The sequence below is a fragment of the Sturnus vulgaris genome, chromosome 3 (assembly GCF_052056855.1).
Source record: "Sturnus vulgaris isolate bStuVul1 chromosome 3, bStuVul1.hap1, whole genome shotgun sequence".
In the NCBI taxonomy this organism is placed as follows: Eukaryota; Metazoa; Chordata; class Aves; order Passeriformes; family Sturnidae; genus Sturnus; species Sturnus vulgaris.
The window spans coordinates 100,952,309-100,971,117 of record NC_142245.1 but is presented as its reverse complement, the minus strand read 5'-3'; the positions used below and the strand labels follow the sequence as shown (position 1 = coordinate 100,971,117).

The window sequence follows — 18,809 nt, the reverse complement described above, 5'->3', positions numbered from 1 at the left end:
TTAATTGTTTTCATTTACAAGTTGTCTAAACTACCTTGCCATAGAGGAGGACTGGGAACAGAGTGCATGAATAGAATTAAAACTTCAGACTTTGAATGCCAGTTTGGTACACTGCCTTTGTCAGTGGTGATTCAAAAGCTATTCATTCATGTGAGGAATAATCCATGGCTATTCATACATCTTGCTGTCTCAAACCCATAGACACCTCAGTTTCGATCAAAATTTTCATTTTATGTCATGCCAGTAGAGAAAGAAGGAAATGTTTTTGTTGTTGAGGTTTTTTGTTTGGTTTTTTTTTTGTGAGCCAGCAGCATTGGAAATGCGGATCCTCTGTTATCTTTAGACTTGGCATGTGTCCCATGGTAAAACCACTCTTGTCACCCATATCAAAACCCAGTGCTGAAATGTGCAGCCTGTTCTACTTGTCAGTGCTCATGTTGCAATAAGGACTTAAACTGAATGTATTTTGGACCTGATTTCAAGTTCCTGAGTGACTCCTGTCCGTGAAGTGGGCCAAACCACACTGTTGCCCTGTGCTGTTGGGTACCATGCTGGGATTCAAACTTCTTGGCTAAGTCTGTGAGCTGGTAGCTCTGCTGGTCAACCCTGATCCCTTTTCTGTGCTGAGTACCAGGATTAGGTCCTATTGACTGCCTATGGAAACCAGGGCTCACAGACTCAGGCCTTTGAAAGCCCCAAGTTTCTCTCTGTTTTAGAGAGAGCAGCAGTTTTAAATGAGATGTTTTGAAGAATTCACTCTGAAGTTCATGGCATGTTTTGTCAGAAGCTGAATTCCCCAGTGAGGAATTATTTCAGTGGGAAATTGAAAAGCATACATGGATGTTTTCATGTGATATATTAATTTTGAAATTGGGATAGTGGAATACAAGGGACAGGCCAAATACAATACAAAAATAAAATATTGATTTGTATACATAGAAAGTAAGTTTATGAGTAAGTCTCTAGACAATTTATTATTAATTGTTGTATTAAGTACTCCAAATCATCAGACTACTTCTTGTTTCCTTTGGTAATTCTCAACTGTTTCCTAATACCCTATTTGTAAAAGAGTGAAAAGCATTGAACAGACATGTTTCAATGATCTGGATGACAACCAAAGAAGTTCTTGAAAGTCAGAAGTAGAAAAATAGCTATCCTTTTATGACTTCTCCCTAGAAACTGTATATTAAAAAGTACAGCTCCTCTTCATGGTACATTAAGAGCAATTATATTCTGTAAATGTATTCCAAGACAAAACTGAAGTTCACATATATTTTAAAGATTTTATTGAGTCCTTGGTGAGAATGCTATTTTATTGATTTAAATCCTCACAGACATGGAAAAAAGAATTAGTCTCATTAAAAGAGCAAATTACTTTCTAGATGTTTTCTATTTATCAAATCAGAATGTATATTAATATAATAAAATCACATAGAAAATTAAATGTAGAAGTCCCTCAAAAAATCTTGTACCTACATAGATATTTCTTTATATAAGGGGATGTATTAGGTAGGTTGCACAGCTTTCCCTTTTTTCCCTCTCTGGTGAACAATCAAAACTATAAAATATACTGTGCAAGTGGAAAAAATTAGTAGGATAACCAGCTATGAGATGAAGAAGTGACATTTCTTCAGATTAAAGGAACATGAAAAGCATAACTTTATTCTCTAAAAATAGAAAACCAACAGAAGTTTATGAAGTGGTGTAGATGTGTTAGCCTGATGTGTTAGCCTGCAATTCCCACTGCTGGAGGCAGCTCTTCCTGCTCTGTTCTCCTCCATCCAGGACTGTTAACAGTGCAAGTTGCTGAGTGCATATTGAACATGTGATAACAGCATTACTGATATTTAGAGCTCATGTAAGACGATGAAGCATTCAGAGCTTTTTCAATCCCTTCATTTATCCTTGCACCAAGCTCTAAGGGAGTTAGAAAAGTGATGTTATCTTTATTTTCCAGCCAAGAAATTGAGGGAGCAGGGTACTGAAGTGCAAGTGCAGGCAGCCCCTGGGGAGAGAGGAGGTGCCATCCCAAGGAGACAGTTCTGTCTGCAAGAGTGGTGTCCAGCAGTGCCCAGCAGCAGCTCAGGCATCTTGTTTGTCCTTGTTTTGCCCTGGAATCATAGAATCATAGAATGGCTTGGGTTGGAAGGGATCTGAAAATCGTCTAATTCCAACCTTCCTGCCACGCACAGGGACACCTTCCACTAGACCAGGTTGTTCAGAGCCTCATCCAGCCTGGCCTTGAACACTTCCAGGGATGGGACGTCCACATCCTGTTCCAATGCCTCATCACCCTCACAGCACAGAATCTCTTCCTAATATTTAATCTAGACCTAGTCTCAGTTTGAAGCCACCACCCCTTGTTCTATCTCTACATGTCCTTGTAAATGTCCCTCTGCAGCTTTCTTGTGGACTCCCTTCAGGTACTGGAAGATAAAAATGCATAAGACTTTCTCCTTTTGCAATTCTTTAAAGTGAAGCCTGACTATTTCTATCCCATGCTCCAGCTGTTAGATAACTAAGCAGATTTTAAAGACCTGAGTAAGATTTAAGGTTAAGATGTTTAGAGGATGAATTAGGTAAAGGGGAATGGAAAAAGAAGGGAAGGGAAAATGGAAAGAGAAGGAAAAGAATGGGAAGGGAATGGGGAAATAATTATCTCAAGTGCTTGTACAAAAGGTCTGAATGAATAAAAAAGACTCCACATATATATACACGTGGCTCTTCTGTTTAGTTCTTGGGAACTAAAGGGTCTAGGGTCCAGGTCCTGTCCCTGTGCCCACTGAGCCTGGCCTAGGAGCTGTTTTTATACTAATCACTTCAAAGTGCTCCTTTACTGGAGCATGAAACTGCATGCTGTAAGTGATACTGTGCCCACTTCTGCACAGAAATTGAGGTCTCACAAGGTAAAACAGGTGAAGGAAGTACAGTGTCCCTAATTTTGCTTTTTGAAGGCAGTCAGGAAGTTAGAGGACATCTTCCACTTTTGTTAAAGTCAATTACCATGCATCTTGCTTCGTTGTGTGTACCTAAACATCCAATTTCTATTCCTTTTCTTTTATTAAGAAAAGATTTTTTTCCCCATGGAAGAACATATGAAGCAATAATTAGCTTTCAAGGTTCATTAAGTGCTGAGCTTCTGTCAAAAATAATCACATGTCATTTCTTAAAAACAGCTTAACAATAATGAAACTACTTTAGTCCAGCTATTAACTACATTTTAAACAGCTTTTTAAAAGTTATAAATAACTTCAAGCCAGCCAAGTGACTGCAGAAAATGGGAGCAGAAATCAGAATAAGGCCGTTGTCTTTCATTTATCACTGTGGAAGAGTCAAGCTACTGTTAAACAACTGTTAAAATTCACATCCTAAATTCAAGCGTGACAGGCTTCTTCAGTTTCACTGGTTTCTTGTAACTCTAAAAAGAGCTAGCTTTTGACTAAGTTAAATTTAAGACAACCATCTAATTTCACTTTATTGCCAATCATATTTCATTACAATACCAAAAAATAAAAGAGAGAGAGGTAGAGAGACCAAGCTGATAAATACTAATTTTCAGACTCAATTTTAAAACTTTTGTTACCAATTCCTGTTCAACAGCAAGATGATTTTAGCCTCATTCAGGCGACATTTACCTGTTCTCACCTTGAATTAAAAATCAGTATTGCTATTGCTACCTTTATAATGTTGCTCTTGTACCAATGACTCCTCTTACACAGCAAATACCCAGGTTGTGTACACCGTGACACAGGAACAGCAGGAGTGAGCACGGGCTCCAGATCAGCTCTGAAATCCTTTGGCAAACCTAGAGTAATCATTTTTTAGTATCAGTCTTTAACTTACCTTTTTGTTTGTGGACGCTTAACTTTAATGAGGCATTGTAGTAACCTTTAGGTACAATTTAATTAGTCAGTAATATAATTAGCTGTAACTGGCATTAACTGAAGGCAGGGTAAGCCTTGCACGTGAGACAGTCGGAGAGATACAATCACAGAATGGTTTGGGTTACAAGGGACATTTAAAGGTCACCTAGTCCAACCCCCTGTGCACTGGGCGGGGACATTTTCAATAGATCTGGTGGCTCAGAGCCTGGTCTACCTTGACCTTGAATGGTTCTAGGGATGGGGCACCCACAATTTCTCTTGGCAACTTCTGCCAGTGTTCTACCATCCTTATTGTAAAAATTATTCTTATAGCTAGTCTAAATCTGCTTTGTTAGTTTAAAACCATTGCACCTTATCCTATTGCAACAGACTCCACTAAAAAGTTTGACCCCATCTTTCTTATAAGCCTCTTTCAGGTACTGGAAGGCCACAATTAGGGGTCTCCAGAGTCTTTTCCAGGCTGAACAAACCCAATTCTCTCAGCCTTTCCTACAGGACATGTGCTCCATTCCTCTGATCATCTTTGTGGCCTCCTCTGGACTCACTCCAACAGCTCCATGGCTTTCCTATGCTGAGGAGTGCAGAGCTGGACACAGCTCTGCAGGTGGGGTCTGAGCAGAGCAGAGCAGAGGGGCAGAATCCCCTCCCTCACCTGCTGCCCACACTGCTTTGGATGCAGCCCAGGACACTTTTGTCTTTCTGGGCTGCAAGGGCACATGGCTGGGACATGTCCAGCCTCTCACCCACAGCACCCCCAGGTCCTTTCCTGCAGGGTTATTCTCAGTGAGTTCTCCCAGTATTCAAGGAATATTATCTTATGATTTACTTCATCCTTTTTCCAAGTAAATCTATTGATAGATTTTTATATGTCACTTGATTTGCTGTGCTGTTAAATTTCCTATTTACAAAACTAATGGATTCCCTTGGTTATTGCTCAATAAAACAAACAAGATTATTATTTTCCTCTTATACATGTCATTATAAAAATTATTTTTCTCTCAGGGAAGCTTCCAGTGCTTCCTTCTGCATTGTAATTATTGTAACTATAGAGTGGTGACATTTGCATGAAGGAGCAATTCAATCAGGAACACCTAACTATTCACCCCAACGACTGAAAAGGTGCAATGAAACAAAACTGACTTGTTCTTTTGATTTGAAGTCATAACACTATTAAAATGACCAGCAATTTTTGTGGTGCAGTTGAGAACAGGAGTGCCAAAAGCACTGGAATTACTCTCCCATGCTCTAGATCCAAGGTAAATCACTGGAATGCAGCACAGATGGATTTGGCATGCAGGCTGCCAGAGGGACTTCCACCTTACACGTCCTGTAATCCTGAAGGGAAGAAACACAGAGTTTCTAAATGCAGTACACAGTAAATCTGTGTGTCCCCAGATGCTCCTAGACCATCCATGTCCTGCTGCTGGAGTTTCAACACTCGGTCTCAGCTATGTTAAGGACCAGTCTCCCAGTCAGCTCACAGCTTACCCTGCTCAGGCACCAGTACAAAGGCATGCAAACATTGCACTAACAACTCTGCCAAGAGCACTTTTCTAGAAATGCACTTCTATTAAAAGTGCCTTTGACCTAATAACAGCTGAAGAGCTTTCCACAAACATTGGAGGAAATCATCCAAAATTCACTTTATTTATTCTATTCTTTCTCCTTGAATTATTTTTTCCAGGATTAATTGGTTGTTTACAACTTTCTGAGCATAAGTATTATAGTGACCAAACAATTTTTCACTAAACTTTAAAACCCATCATGCTGTGAATTTTTCTGGTTTTCCATAAGGTCTTCAGACTACCACGTTAAAAGAGAAGATCCTGCCTTGAGACCTTACGTGGATATCACCAGATGGCTCTGGGACATCACCTGATGGTTTTACAAAAATGAGTTTTCCCTAGAGAAAAAGGATGGGAATCATTCAGTTGTGCAGCCAACCTACATACTGGCATATTATTAAATAATTTATTGCCACAAGTAGCAGGAAAGGAAATTTTAACTCAGTTGTAGGAAGATAGACAATTTCAGTAGAGGAGGGGGCATATTTTTCATTCATGCCCTGGACATGGATTATTGAAAAAAAATGTTCAAAATCAGACTCATTTGAGAAGCATCAATTTGCAAATTCTACAATTCCAGCTCAGGTCTTACCATTGGTGGTGCTGAGCTCTGCCCCATCTGTGCTCTGCTCCCTTTTAAGCTGTCTGATACCTCCTCACTCTTTGCAAAGGCTGTGGGCAAGAGGCTGAGCACCAGCAATGGTCGGTGGTTGGACTGGGAAGACGTCAGCACCCTAGGAAGACTTTGTCACCCTGGGAAGACTTTGACACCCTGGGAAGACTTTGACACCCTGGCAGACACTTGGGACCTGAATTTGCATCACACAACAAGGCTTTGTCTCCTTCAAATTTCCAGGCTCTTCAGCTTTTCACTTGGGATTACAACTGCAGGAATCAATCCTCGGGTGCGAACAGGCAGAAGAAAATTCCCTTTAAGTTTACAGGAGAGTAATCTTTACAAAAGACACTTTCCAGCACTGTGATTTTAATTTCAGAGCTCACTTGGAACTTGATGTCGGCATGTGATTTGCAGCTTCAGATGCACTTAAAAACGAACCAGATTTATAATAATTGGCACAGAGGCATTTTTGTCTCTACTGAGATGTTCTTGCTTGGCAGCTGGGCTGGTCACCTGGAGCACACCTATGTGGGGAGACATTAACAAATTGCTGCTACATCACCTTTATGAAGACTACGGGCAGCAATGCAACCATTTCCAGCCAAGTAACTTCTTCCTTTTTCCATATTCATATGATATTCCTATATTTGGAAAATATTTAGTTCATAGTCCATTATGAATATCATAGATGGTCAAATAATGAAATATTTGTGAGTATCTTGAAGGTGCTGATGTACAGCACTGATTTTAACTGGTCCAACACTACTGAAGTCTTGAGAAAGAAACTAATTTTTGTCATTGGGGCTTCATCTTGTCACCATGGCATTCTTTTCCTACCTTGTTATCTGCCAGCTAAGAAAAGAAAAATATTGTGCACATAGTCCCTGCCAAATGACTCCTCAGCTCACTGCCAGATCCTGTATCCAAGTTCTCCACACCATGTGATTGGCATTTTGGTCCAGGGCTCTCCTTTTGGGAGAGTTGCTACATTCCCTAATACCACATGAAACAGATCCAGGGATGATTTGGGTTCACAGTGACTGAGCCCACAGATTATCTTCCCATACTGTCCTGGCAGGTGTCAGAAATTAATGCACCCCAAATCTCTATCAGGCTGTGCCTTACTCATTGCACCAAATACTCTCAGCATCACAGCACGAACCACTCCATTTTCACAAGTTATGACAACACTTTTTTTCAAGTCATTGAAATTAAAAAATCACGGAAAGCCACAGTAATGTTTTAAGTCTCTCTGCCCAAAAAAGACCCGGGGTAGATGCTCTGCTCTGTGGATTGGGCCATTTGCTGGATAAGGGGCTGATATGTAATGGATGTAGCTGTTGAATGATGATGCTTCTTCCTTAGCTTTTTAAAGCATTGTATAATTACCCAGGACATACTGATAAATGGAAACCCAGTTTATGCTGCAACAACATAAAGTTGGATTTTTAAAAAGAACAAACATATTGTGTATCTTGGTGACAGCAAGGAGTCAGAAGCTCAGTGGCATATAATTTCAAATGACCTGCAAGAACTCTAACATGAAATGGGCAACTGTGTAAAGCACAGCTTTAAAGCTGATTCTCGGTTTATTTTCTTCATAAGCATAACAAGGGGAAAAGTAACCCAAGAGGAGAAAATAGCAGAAGCTTGGACTAGGAGTACAGTATAATGCAAACCAAAAATACTTAGTTTTAACTCATAATGAAGAGATGTACTTTATACTAAACATAGTATTGCTCTTAAAAAAAAAAAAAATAGAAGCTTGAAAGAAGTGGTTGCTGAATCATGCTGGCTTTGTTGGCTGCTCAGAAATCCTGTTGGTTGCTGAATACTACCAGGAGCTTTCCAGGCACCTTGGAAGTGTGAAGGAGGATTATTGCTGTAATTGCACAGCACAGGCAAAGCACAGCTCCAAAGAGACTTTGGGCCTCTTGAGACTTTATCATCATCATCTGCAATTCCAGAGCCTGGATTCAGAGGCTGCATGAGGTGATTAATCTGAGCCTGGAAATAGTTAGGCTATATCACATGTGCTTGCTCAGTTCTTATCCTTCTCTATTTATTTTTGTATGCGTAGTTCTCTGAGCAGAGCTTTGCACTAAGCATTGGTCAGGGGATGTTTTCATGTCAGATTGCATTTTATATAGAAAATAGATTCCTGAACTCCACCGTTGCACAGAATAAAGAGAGAAGCTGACAACTGTGTCAGTGTTCAGGTCTGCACACAAGAGCTATCGAGTCACCTGCACAGATCCCTTCTTCCCAGGAGTTTAACTGATACATCTATCTACTCTTGAAAGCATGGCACATTTTTCCCCTCATACAGCTAGAATCCAAGTAAATCTCTGTAATTCATGGTGTCAAATCCCCTACCAATGTCATGACACTCCCTGACCCAAAGGTGAAAGAGGCAGAGAACACCAGTTTAGTACCAAACACTTTTTTTCCAATCTTCTCAAAAATTCTCCAAAACTTTTTGTCTCTGCTTAGCAAACAGTAAGATTTATAGCTGTTTCTAAAAGGAATTCAAGAACGTTTTATTGATTTTAATGTGTACTCACCAGTGATCACTTCACCTGTTAGCAGAGCATACCCGTTTCTAGGAAAATACAGGAGCTCACATTATGTACAGCAAAGCAATTTGAAATAGGAAATAGACTGTACCCAATTGAAATTATAAAGATATTTAGTCAGGAAGAATGTAATTATCTAAGATGAAATTTGGCCAGGAGATGAAAGCTAATCTTATTCTATCCAGTGTCTACTTAACCTCATATCTTTATGGAGATGTATATAGAGATAAGAAACTTTTATGAAAAATAGCTTATTATTCCCATCTCTCCCAGCATAACCACCCCAAAATTTTACTCTGTGATATCAGGATTTGCTCTTATTTACTTGGCAGAGTTGCTTTGTAATGTAGGATCAGGAAAGTTGCAAATATAAAATATAAGGCAGATAAACCATCAAAGACTGTGGAAGCTGAAGAAGGAGCAAAATGGAGGAGATAATGCAGAACTGAGCTGTAGTCTAATGGAGCTGTCAGTCACTGAATCCTCTGCTAGGAAAAAAGTATCAGCTCTTTACTCTCTCCTCATTTCCACAAGCTTCCTCTTTCTGCACCACTTGGATTTTCACAGACACTCTCCCAAAGCAGTGGAGTTTACCCTTAGAACCACCCTTCTATGTACAAGTTACCAATTGGCAGGAAAAGGAATCCTCTCACCATGGGCATGGATATACTTCTGTCAGGGCAGCTAAGGCTCACACCAAACCTTCTTCTATTTCCTTTGTAATTAAAGCTTTGCTTCCCATTGCACTTTGCAAAATGATTTAGGACATTTTTTTTATTTTTCTCCTCTCTACAGCAATAAGGCCTGCAGTTTCCCTAAGGCACGGGATAACAATATGTACCTTGTTTTTAAAATGTGTTTTTTTAGCAATTACCCTTTCATTTATAAAATTTGCTACAGTTCTATTCCAACTGTGTTTTTAGAAAAGAACATTCTTTTGTAATTGTGAAATAAATTTGTAGAGGAAATCTCTCATATATGAGTAATTGTATTTATTCTATATTTCTGACTTCACAGCAGCCAGAATTAGGATGAAGAAAAGGACTAGACATCATATAAAACCATTTCCAGCCACAGTTAATATCATCTGTCTTCTATCGTTGCATGGAAATCGGAAGTAGAAACATACAAAGAGAGTCCAACATTTGACTAACAAATTGATTTTTCCTCAGATACTAATAGTTACAACAAGGAATAGTGAGAGAATATGCAAGTGTTACACAGCGTTACCCACGGCAACTGAGTGACTAAGATGCTTATTGTTATGTTAAGTAATCAAAAGTAGCTGCAGTCTTTAAAGAGCAGCAGATCAACCCTATTTAGGCATACTTTTTAAAATAGGTGTTCATCAGCTGTTTTCTTGTAGGAGGAATCAATTAGTAGTACCAAATTGTAGCACTGAGTAGTACATCAGCAAAAATAGATGAAGCGATCACAGCATCAGCAACTGTCATCTATTCCCTGGAGAAAAAAAGGCAGGTTTTAGCATCTTCATGGGCTGCAAGGGGCAGCATGGAAAGGAGTGATAAGTGCATTTTTCTGTTTTTTAGCCTTTTGGTATTAACACAGAAGAACTGAAATCTGGTAGTAAATTGTTAAAGCGACACTGGTTTTCTCACTGATTATTGGGTTAAAGTTTTCTGCAGTGCAATCAGAGAATTGTCAAAGAAGCTTTGATTGCACAATAAACTATATACTTAGCATGTCAGTACTGGTTAATCAAGCTGATGCCTCTTCCTCTCTTGACCTCACACCAATAGCTCTCTAAAACCTTAAAGGTTTGAGCAGAGCACTGCCATAAGATCTTCCCTGTCTTGTACTACTGCTGCTGCTGCATGGTGCAGGAACTTTCACCAAGGAGGAGAATGGCACCCCAGGAGCCATCTCACACACCCAAATACCAGCATGACCCAGGGAGAGGAGCACACAGCTACACCAGAAATTGCTCTTGACCTCTGAGAGGCTTTGTGTGAGGACCACCCCTGACATGACAGTCACTGCACACAGAAGATGTGTAAGGTGATAACATGCCCTCATATCTGTTATTTACTTGAACTTAGTCATCTGTTCTGTGTTGCATTCAGCCAGAGTAGAGCAGTGACAGGACAGACCATGTTCTCCAGGCATCTGACTGAACACGGCAAAGGTAGGCAGGGGGAAGGTTTTTCTTATGTGTCACTCAATCCTCTTGAAGACCTACTTAACGCAGGTGAACCAGTGAATGTGAAATGGATTTTACTTTGGTAATTAATAAAGTATCAGCTCATTATTTTCCATGCCACATGTGAAGTTATTAGTCTTTGATACACAGAGGTACTGTTGAAGTGCAAACCCATTGCTGGGTAGACTTAGAAAGGCTTAAGTCTTGTTAGTAATAAGAATTATAACATGAACCTGCCTTCTTTGCTGAGAAGGTTTTAGCACTATGAGTTCACATGGCCCGTCAGTTCCTTAGACAACTTTTGCAGCATACAGTTTGGAAATTATCTGTTACACAACTGTGTTGTGTTTTCACAGGGAAATGGCAGGTTTTTTAATAGCTCTTGCTGGATATCTAGGCATGGTGATAATGAGACACACTGGAGTGCAGCAGTGCCTCTGATAAAATCACCCTCTCCTCACAGGTCTCTGGATTCAGGGAAGACCTCTACACACAGAGAATTGGGAGGTGGCTGCTGGGATGGGGACAGCAGAAAGTTACCAGAGTCTAAGCTTGATGCAAGTGTACCCCAGCTTACCCATTCAGCAATGCTGAATATCTGCATGAACTCTTCCCCATGGTAATGTAAACTACATTATCTTTGTTTTACAGAAGGATAAATAATCTCACATTTATTGTGGGACAAGGGCAACTACTGCTAAAAAATTACTTGCCTGATTGTGCAGGTCCATCTTATTTCCACTGGCCAATCCATTTTATTAGAAGTCCATGATAAAAGGCTCATGCAAAGATCCACTTTTATAAATGTTTATCTTGTTATCCGAAAATGCTGCAATGCTAGTACAGGTAGCAAAAGATAATGGAATATTTGTAATGTGTTTGTAGCATAAACAAAATTGATAAAGCAAATTTGTGCCAGGAAGATGGCTTTGTTTTGGTAAATTATCCATAGAAGCCTTGTTCTCTAAAGGTTGGCTGATCAATCAAGTTCTCTGTGTTTTTTACAATATCTGCTGTGCACAGATATCTGCTGTCACAGAAGAGCTACCTCAATAGCCATAGCATGCTTGCTCTTTGATGTTACTACTTCTTGCAGACTGTTTCACCTAATCCTCCATAACAATTTAGAGCAATAATTGCTCTAACAGCAGTCTTCTTTATTACCAGCTCTGCATTTTGTAATTTGTAATTAATTTGTAATTAACTTCCTATTGGTCCACATCAACACAGACGACATCCAGCTCTGCTCCCCAGGCCCTGCTCAAAGGACGAGGCTGCAGTTCAGAGCCTCATCTCTTCCCTGGCAGGGAGGGCAGCTCCAGGCACAGGGATCTCCACTGGGCTCTGCAGAGGCCTGGGATGTGTAACCACTTGAGAGATGAAGTCAGAGCTGGCAGGGGAATGTAGAGGGGCATATTCATAGCACCTTATAAGTACCTAAGTTAAGTGGTATGTCTCCCATGGCATCTAAGTTCAAGACAATGTAAGAAATTGATAGGATTTGTTCTGAGGATTCAGCTCCTGGCTCCCTGCAGATGCTGTGGGAAGTGTTGTGATCCCTAAATCAGACTGCTACCAGCTCTGTGGCAGACTGAGCTGTCCATGACTGAGCTCAGGCACTGAAGTGGTCACAGCCTCAGAGAGCTGTCTGCAGATGGAAAGGTGTCTGTGTTCAGCCAAGAGCTCTTTTTTCTGTTTGCTTAAATCCTGTTTGTGAACTAGGAGCCTGACATTTCAGGTGTGGATGTGATGTATTTATAACTCAAGAGAGTACATTTGAGGTACCCTTGCATGGAAGCTTGCAGGAAGGAAATCCTCCAAACTCTTGGAAGGTGATAGATAAATAGCAACCCAAATTACCTTTTATTCTTTAAACAAAAGACAGCTGCTAGGAGGAAAAGCTGATGTCCTGGAGACTGCAAATCACAAGTGGATGCAGTGCTTCACTAATTGTTAACTGGTTCAACCTCTTCTGCCCATCTCTTAAGTGCCAGTAATGCCTTTGTAACTCAGACACCATAGGAAATCCATAGCATAGCAAACAACTGGGAAAATGTATCTAAATTAACTATAAATATCTATCTGAGCTTTTGCTTTGTGACTACTGCGTTATCACACACAGCACAATGGATTTATAAATAGGATGTGGCAAAACAGCATATTCATCTAGGGCCTGCACCATTCAAGTCTGCTGTGATTTGTATTGGCAAGACTGGACCAGAAATATGAGTCATAATATGCAAAGCATAGTCTGCTTTAGAGTTACTGTAAGGTTGCATTTCTTGTGAGACTCTCCAAAGGGAAGAAATTAGAAGTACTGTTTTATTAACATTGGTAACTGTACTTACAAAATTCGGAAATATAAATGTACAGCACATGCAAGGTACAAACAGACTGAAAAACAACTATAAATAATGTAAATCCTGTTGTGGATTCCCAGTTCCTTTGAATTGTCTCCCTGGCCATTTATAGCCATCTGTCGTGGTTTGACACTGGCCAAACACCAGGCACCCACCCAGTCACTCACTCACCCTCCCCTACCACAGCTGGGCAGAGGAGAGGGAAAACCAAGGAAGGGTTCATGAGCTGAGACAAGGACTGGGACAGAGCACTCCAAGGGCAAAGCAGGCTCAACTTAAAGGTACAAAGGGAGTCTATTACTAACAGAATCAGAGGAGAATAATGAGAAGTAAAATAAGCCCTTAAAAACACCTTTGTTCCCCCATCCCTCCCACTTTCCACAGGGAGACAGGGCATGGGGGTTTGGTCAGTTTGTCATCCAAAATTTTCTTCTGCTGCTCTTCCCCTGTGAGACTGTGGGGTTCCTCTCGCAGGGAACTTCTCCAGCGTGGTTCCAATGTCACGAGAGCAGTCCTGCCAAAACTGCTGTGGCCTGGGTCACTCCTCCATGGGTGCAGTCCTCCAAGGACAGGCTGCTCCAGCCTGGAAGCAGGGTCCCTCTCCATGGGTCTCCCTTGGGGTCACAGCCTCCTCCAGGCACCCACCTGCTCTGGTGTGGGCACCTCCCCACGGGCTGTGGGTGGATCTCTGCATCCCCCATGGATCCCCATGGGCTGTGGGTGATCTCTGCATCCCCATGGATCCCCATGGGCTGTGGGTGGATCTGCAGGGCACAGTTCCCTCACCATGGTCTCACCATGGGCTGCAGAGGAATCTTGGCTCTGACACCTGGAGCATCTCCTGCCCTCCTTCTGCACTGACCCTCGTGTTATTTCCTTCACATGTTCTCACCTGCTCTTCTCCTCTGACTAAAAGCAAAAACTGTACTCCCTTTGTTTTGATTTTCTTCTTAAATATGTCATCACAGAGGCATTACCAACCTCCCGAACTGGCCCAGTTTTGGCCAGCAACATGTCCATCTTTAGAGCCATCAGAGATTGGCTCTGCTGGACATGATGGAGGCTTCCAGCAGCCACCTCTGTGTCCCCTCCCACAACCAAAAATCAGGCTGTGCAAAACCAGCACACCATCCTTGCACTCTCTGCTTCTACAAACAGCTTCTATGTAACAAGGAAATGGTACAAATCTCGGGAAACAAGTCAATAATTTTCTGACTTCAGTTATTTGAAAAATATCACAACGAATTATCTCTGTGTGCATTTTATCAATGTCGTGTTCTGGATGCTATGCTTGTCCTGTAGTAAATGTTCTGCAGGATTGAGAAGGATTTTTCAAGAGCAGAAACTTTAATTTTTGATCACTTTAAATTTTTGATTTTTTGAGATATTTTCAGAGGGCTAAAGTTTCACTAAACTTTGTTATTTGCTGCTTCTCCTGAGCTGGCATGGAAAGCACACAGCATGGATGGCATGATGTTTTTCTGTCTCTATGGGAAATGCTTCGAGCATTTCCTGTACAGAATCCAGGATGCTGCAGAGTCAGCCAGTGCCTCATTCTTATCCAAGTCCTGACAATCACAGCTATTTGTGTGTGACAAGTGAATTTGTTACGCTAAGAATTAACATTACATTTTTTTACTTAGTAAGTACTAAAATAATTAAAATTACAAAAAAAAAAAATTCCTCTCCAGGAAGATAATTTCTAACTAGTAAATATTTTTGGATTTGCTTTACCGTATCTTTCCCTGCAGGAAGAGACTTAAAGGGCAAAAAGTCTATAAATTCTTACATTGAAACATCCTCATTATTGCCTTTAAGGGAAAGTAATGGCAAACAGACTGTGACTTCTCATTTCTAAAACCTGGATATTTCTTGAACATAAGTAGGAAATTAAGATTTGGGATTTTAAACTGTTACCCTGTACCAATCACCAGTCTCAAATACAGCCACTGTATCCAGCAGGAATTTCCCAGACTTGCTGTCAATTAGTTATAGTGAAAATCTCCTCTACAATATCTCCAACTTCTTTAAGCCTCTATTAGTTTTTTAGAAATGGTTTGGACTTGACAAATTATTATTTGCAGCCAGTGCATCCTTCAGTTTCCCCTAAGGAAAGGCTGAAATGTGCTCATGTGGGAACTTTCTGTGCTTTGTTAGCTTGTAAATTTTGTACAAGAAGGTACTGAAACTCATATTGCCCATGTAAGCTAAAGAAGTTATACACTTCCTGCAATTTGCAGGATTGGGTCTCTAAACTGCATTCTTTTCCATACTTGTCATCTAGATAGAAACAGTGCTGCAAGGAACCTGAGATTTTCCTGAGTATTTTAGTTCAAGTTTAGAGAAGAGAAGGATATTAAAATAAGTAACTATATGTTGCAACCAAACTTTTCTTTCTCTTTTTTTTTTCCAAGACCAAATATTTGTTTATTACATATCTGTAACAAGGAAAATTTATGTTTACTAGCATTTGGGGGCAAAAAAGGCATTAAGAATGTCCACAATTTTATTTTTGACTGCAGAGTACTGGAACTTATTCAGCTAACTCTTCTTTCCTGGATATCTGTACTCCCTGACAGCTGTGGCAGACTAAAGTGATTCTGGTCCATCCACTGCACCCCTAAACTTGTTCCTGAAATATCTTCACCAGATTTCCTGAAGTTTTTTGGCATTGGTTCACTACTCCCATCTTTAGCAATAGAGTATTTACTTTTGTCTCTTTGTACCCAAGGCTGTATTTACAAAACATCATGAAATTTCCAGGTAAAACTGGCTTTTGGATGCAATTTCAAATAAAAAACATGAAGGACAGGTGAAATTCCAACATGAAAGGAAATTATTGAGAAAGAACTACTGGCACTGAGGATATTTTAAACTATATATTTGGTCAGATTAATTAGTCAGGATTAATTTCTACTGCAAATTTATGCAGTGGCTTGATCATTGAACTTCACTGATAATTACTTACTTGCATCCTCATAAAAAAGAGGAGATAAATGGTAGTTGATGAAAGGCTCTAATTTATTGTCTCTGCAGAAATAAAAACAATCTTTGCTTTTATATGGAATGTTCACACAGAGAATTTCTATTTTCTTGCTTTGGAAGTGGGATTTTTATTAACTGAAAAGGATTATTTAACATAAAATAAGAGGTAAAATGTTCTCTCACACTAGGATCAAACTACTCGTTATTGCTTTGATATATTTTTTTAATAAAATTAAAAGGACTCATTCTCTTTTGGATGACTTTAAAGTAGACTTTACAGAATATATAGAAGAAAAATTCTGATCATTTCCTTCCTTCCTTCCTTCCTTCCTTCCTTCCTTCCTTCCTTCCTTCCTTCCTTCCTTCCTTCCTTCCTTCCTTCCTTCCTTCCTTCCTTCCTTCCTTCCTTCCTTCCTTCCTTCCTTCCTTCCTTCCTTCCTTCCTTCCTTCCTTCCTTCCTTCCTTCCTTCCTTCCTTCCTTCCTTCCTTCCTTCCTTTATATTCAATATGAATATTTTATTGACTTCCTCACATTTAGGACTTCTGAAATAATTGAAGGGAAGGAGAGGGATCTCAGTTTTACTGCACGTTTCTCAGAGGCCCCCCATTTGCAGACCCTGCTGGGTTTTGATTATCAGTCTCTAGGAAATCATAAACTCATTTCTGCATGCTTCTTTGGAAACTCCTATACAATTTGTAATACAGGAGAGCCCAGGAGCTGTGCCTGGCTGTGTCTGTGACACAAGGCATTTGCATGGTATAAAAAATGAGCCTTTAGTCTTTTCTCCAGAGAATTACATTTCATGTTCAACAGCACTAGTGGAACAAAACAAACAAAGCGGGATTGAAAGCGGTAACTCCTCCAGCTATGTTTTGAATACCATATTATATATGACTGTAATGAGCAGATTAGAAGTGGTAACAGATTTGCTTCCAGTTTACTTGTTAATTTTCGCTATAGCCTTCTGCAGGGCAAGCTAGTTTTTAAGATTTAGTCATGAACCATTCATTTAGTCAAGTTTTCTTTTGTTTTCCTTTCTTATTTGTGCATTTCTGGTTTTGGACTCTTTGAACATAAAGTCATGGTGATTCTTTTTCCTCCTGTTTCAGATGAAAGAGTCCATTTTGAAATCTTTTCAATGACTGAATTGAACACAACACGTTTTCAGCTAACAGTCCTTCTCCTCAAGTCTCCTGGGTTAAATTTTCAATAGTACAGTACTGCTGTTTGTGTGCCAAACCACTAATTATGTTGCTCCAAATAACCACCTCCAAATGGAGAGGGGGACAAAAAAAATGCCCTTTTGCCAAGGATTTTATAAATCTTGAATCCTCCTGGGAAGGAGACAGAAAGAATATGGAGCCAAGGAAGAAAAGGCCTTCAAGTAGTTTTTGGTAATAGGTTTTGTCATTTTCAATTATTTTTTTAAATGATAATCCTTTTACTATCGTGGAGAAATGGAACATCTTGTTTGTCAATTAATGTAGAGTGCTTTACAAAAGATGTTATGACATTTGCCTCACCTTGTCTACATCAATATGACAATCTCATTAATAGTTCACTGAGGTTTTTTTCCTCATGTTTTTACAATGAGGACAGGTATGGAGTCACCACTCTTTTGTGGTGCATATTTACCTTCTCCCCATGCAGTATCTGTCTAGCCTCTCATGACTTAGTTCAAAACACTACTTTGAATTTCTGTTTGCTGCAGAGAGTCATAAATATGGATTTATGTTATCTGGTGTTTATTTAATGAATCTGATGCTCATTACACTGGAAGTGAATTGTTAATTGCCTTTTCTGAAAATATGTTTAAAATAAGGGCCTTGGTTGACAACTGACTTCAAGTGTCTCATTTTTGGGGTAGATGAGAATGAATCCCTGAGACGGGTACTACCCAAAGTGCTCTGCACATCCTACCAGCAAATATGAATATTCAATTATCACTATGAATTTTTAAGTAACAAGGAGCATTCACGCTTGATATGACCTTCCCTGCTGCAGAGGAGCTTTCACAGAAGTGTCAAGCAGAAGAACTTCGATTTCTCTTCCTGTGAAGGGCTGTGTGAGACAAATGTCTCCAACAGCAGGAGTTACCTGTGTGTCTGCCAGTCCTCATGGAGATTGGCAGTGCTGTGCATAGCAGAGAAGACTGAGCACTTTGCTTAGGAATTTTGGCAAAGAAATCACTGGGGTGATTTGATATAGATAAATACAGTAGGAATTACCACTATTTAAAAATAACAATTTGACAAAAGTCAAATGTGTATAAGCCTAGGCAAAAAGGTTTGGATGCCAGTAGATTTAGTTTTGAATTGTTTATATATCCTACCAAATGAACCTCACCTCCCATTTAATGCCATAGAACTTAAGCAACTATTCTGCAAAATAGTTAACTGGCAGAGACAGGTCGATTTAAGTCCATGTTTACTGTTCTGTAGTAGAGTGGAAAACACTTAACTTTATTAGCACAAGAATAATGGGATTCGAGATAAACCTAAGACAAGATGCCAAGAAAACTGTGCAAGATATATTTCAGTGATGAAATGACAGTGCTAGGATCAGTACACACAAAATATGTTTCCTTAATATTTTCTTCAACTGCAAGATTTGCATTTGACAGTTATATGCTATAATTTTGTGAGACTCACTAGATTG

The 18,809-nt window shown here is 39.8% G+C and overlaps 1 protein-coding gene across 1 annotated transcript in view; it reads right to left on the bottom strand.

Moving 5' to 3' along the window:
* The window catches only part of LOC148224504 (uncharacterized), a 203,352-nt gene that overhangs the window by 95,907 nt on the left and 88,636 nt on the right, over positions 1-18,809 (bottom strand). The gene's annotated exons all lie outside the window — the stretch shown is intronic.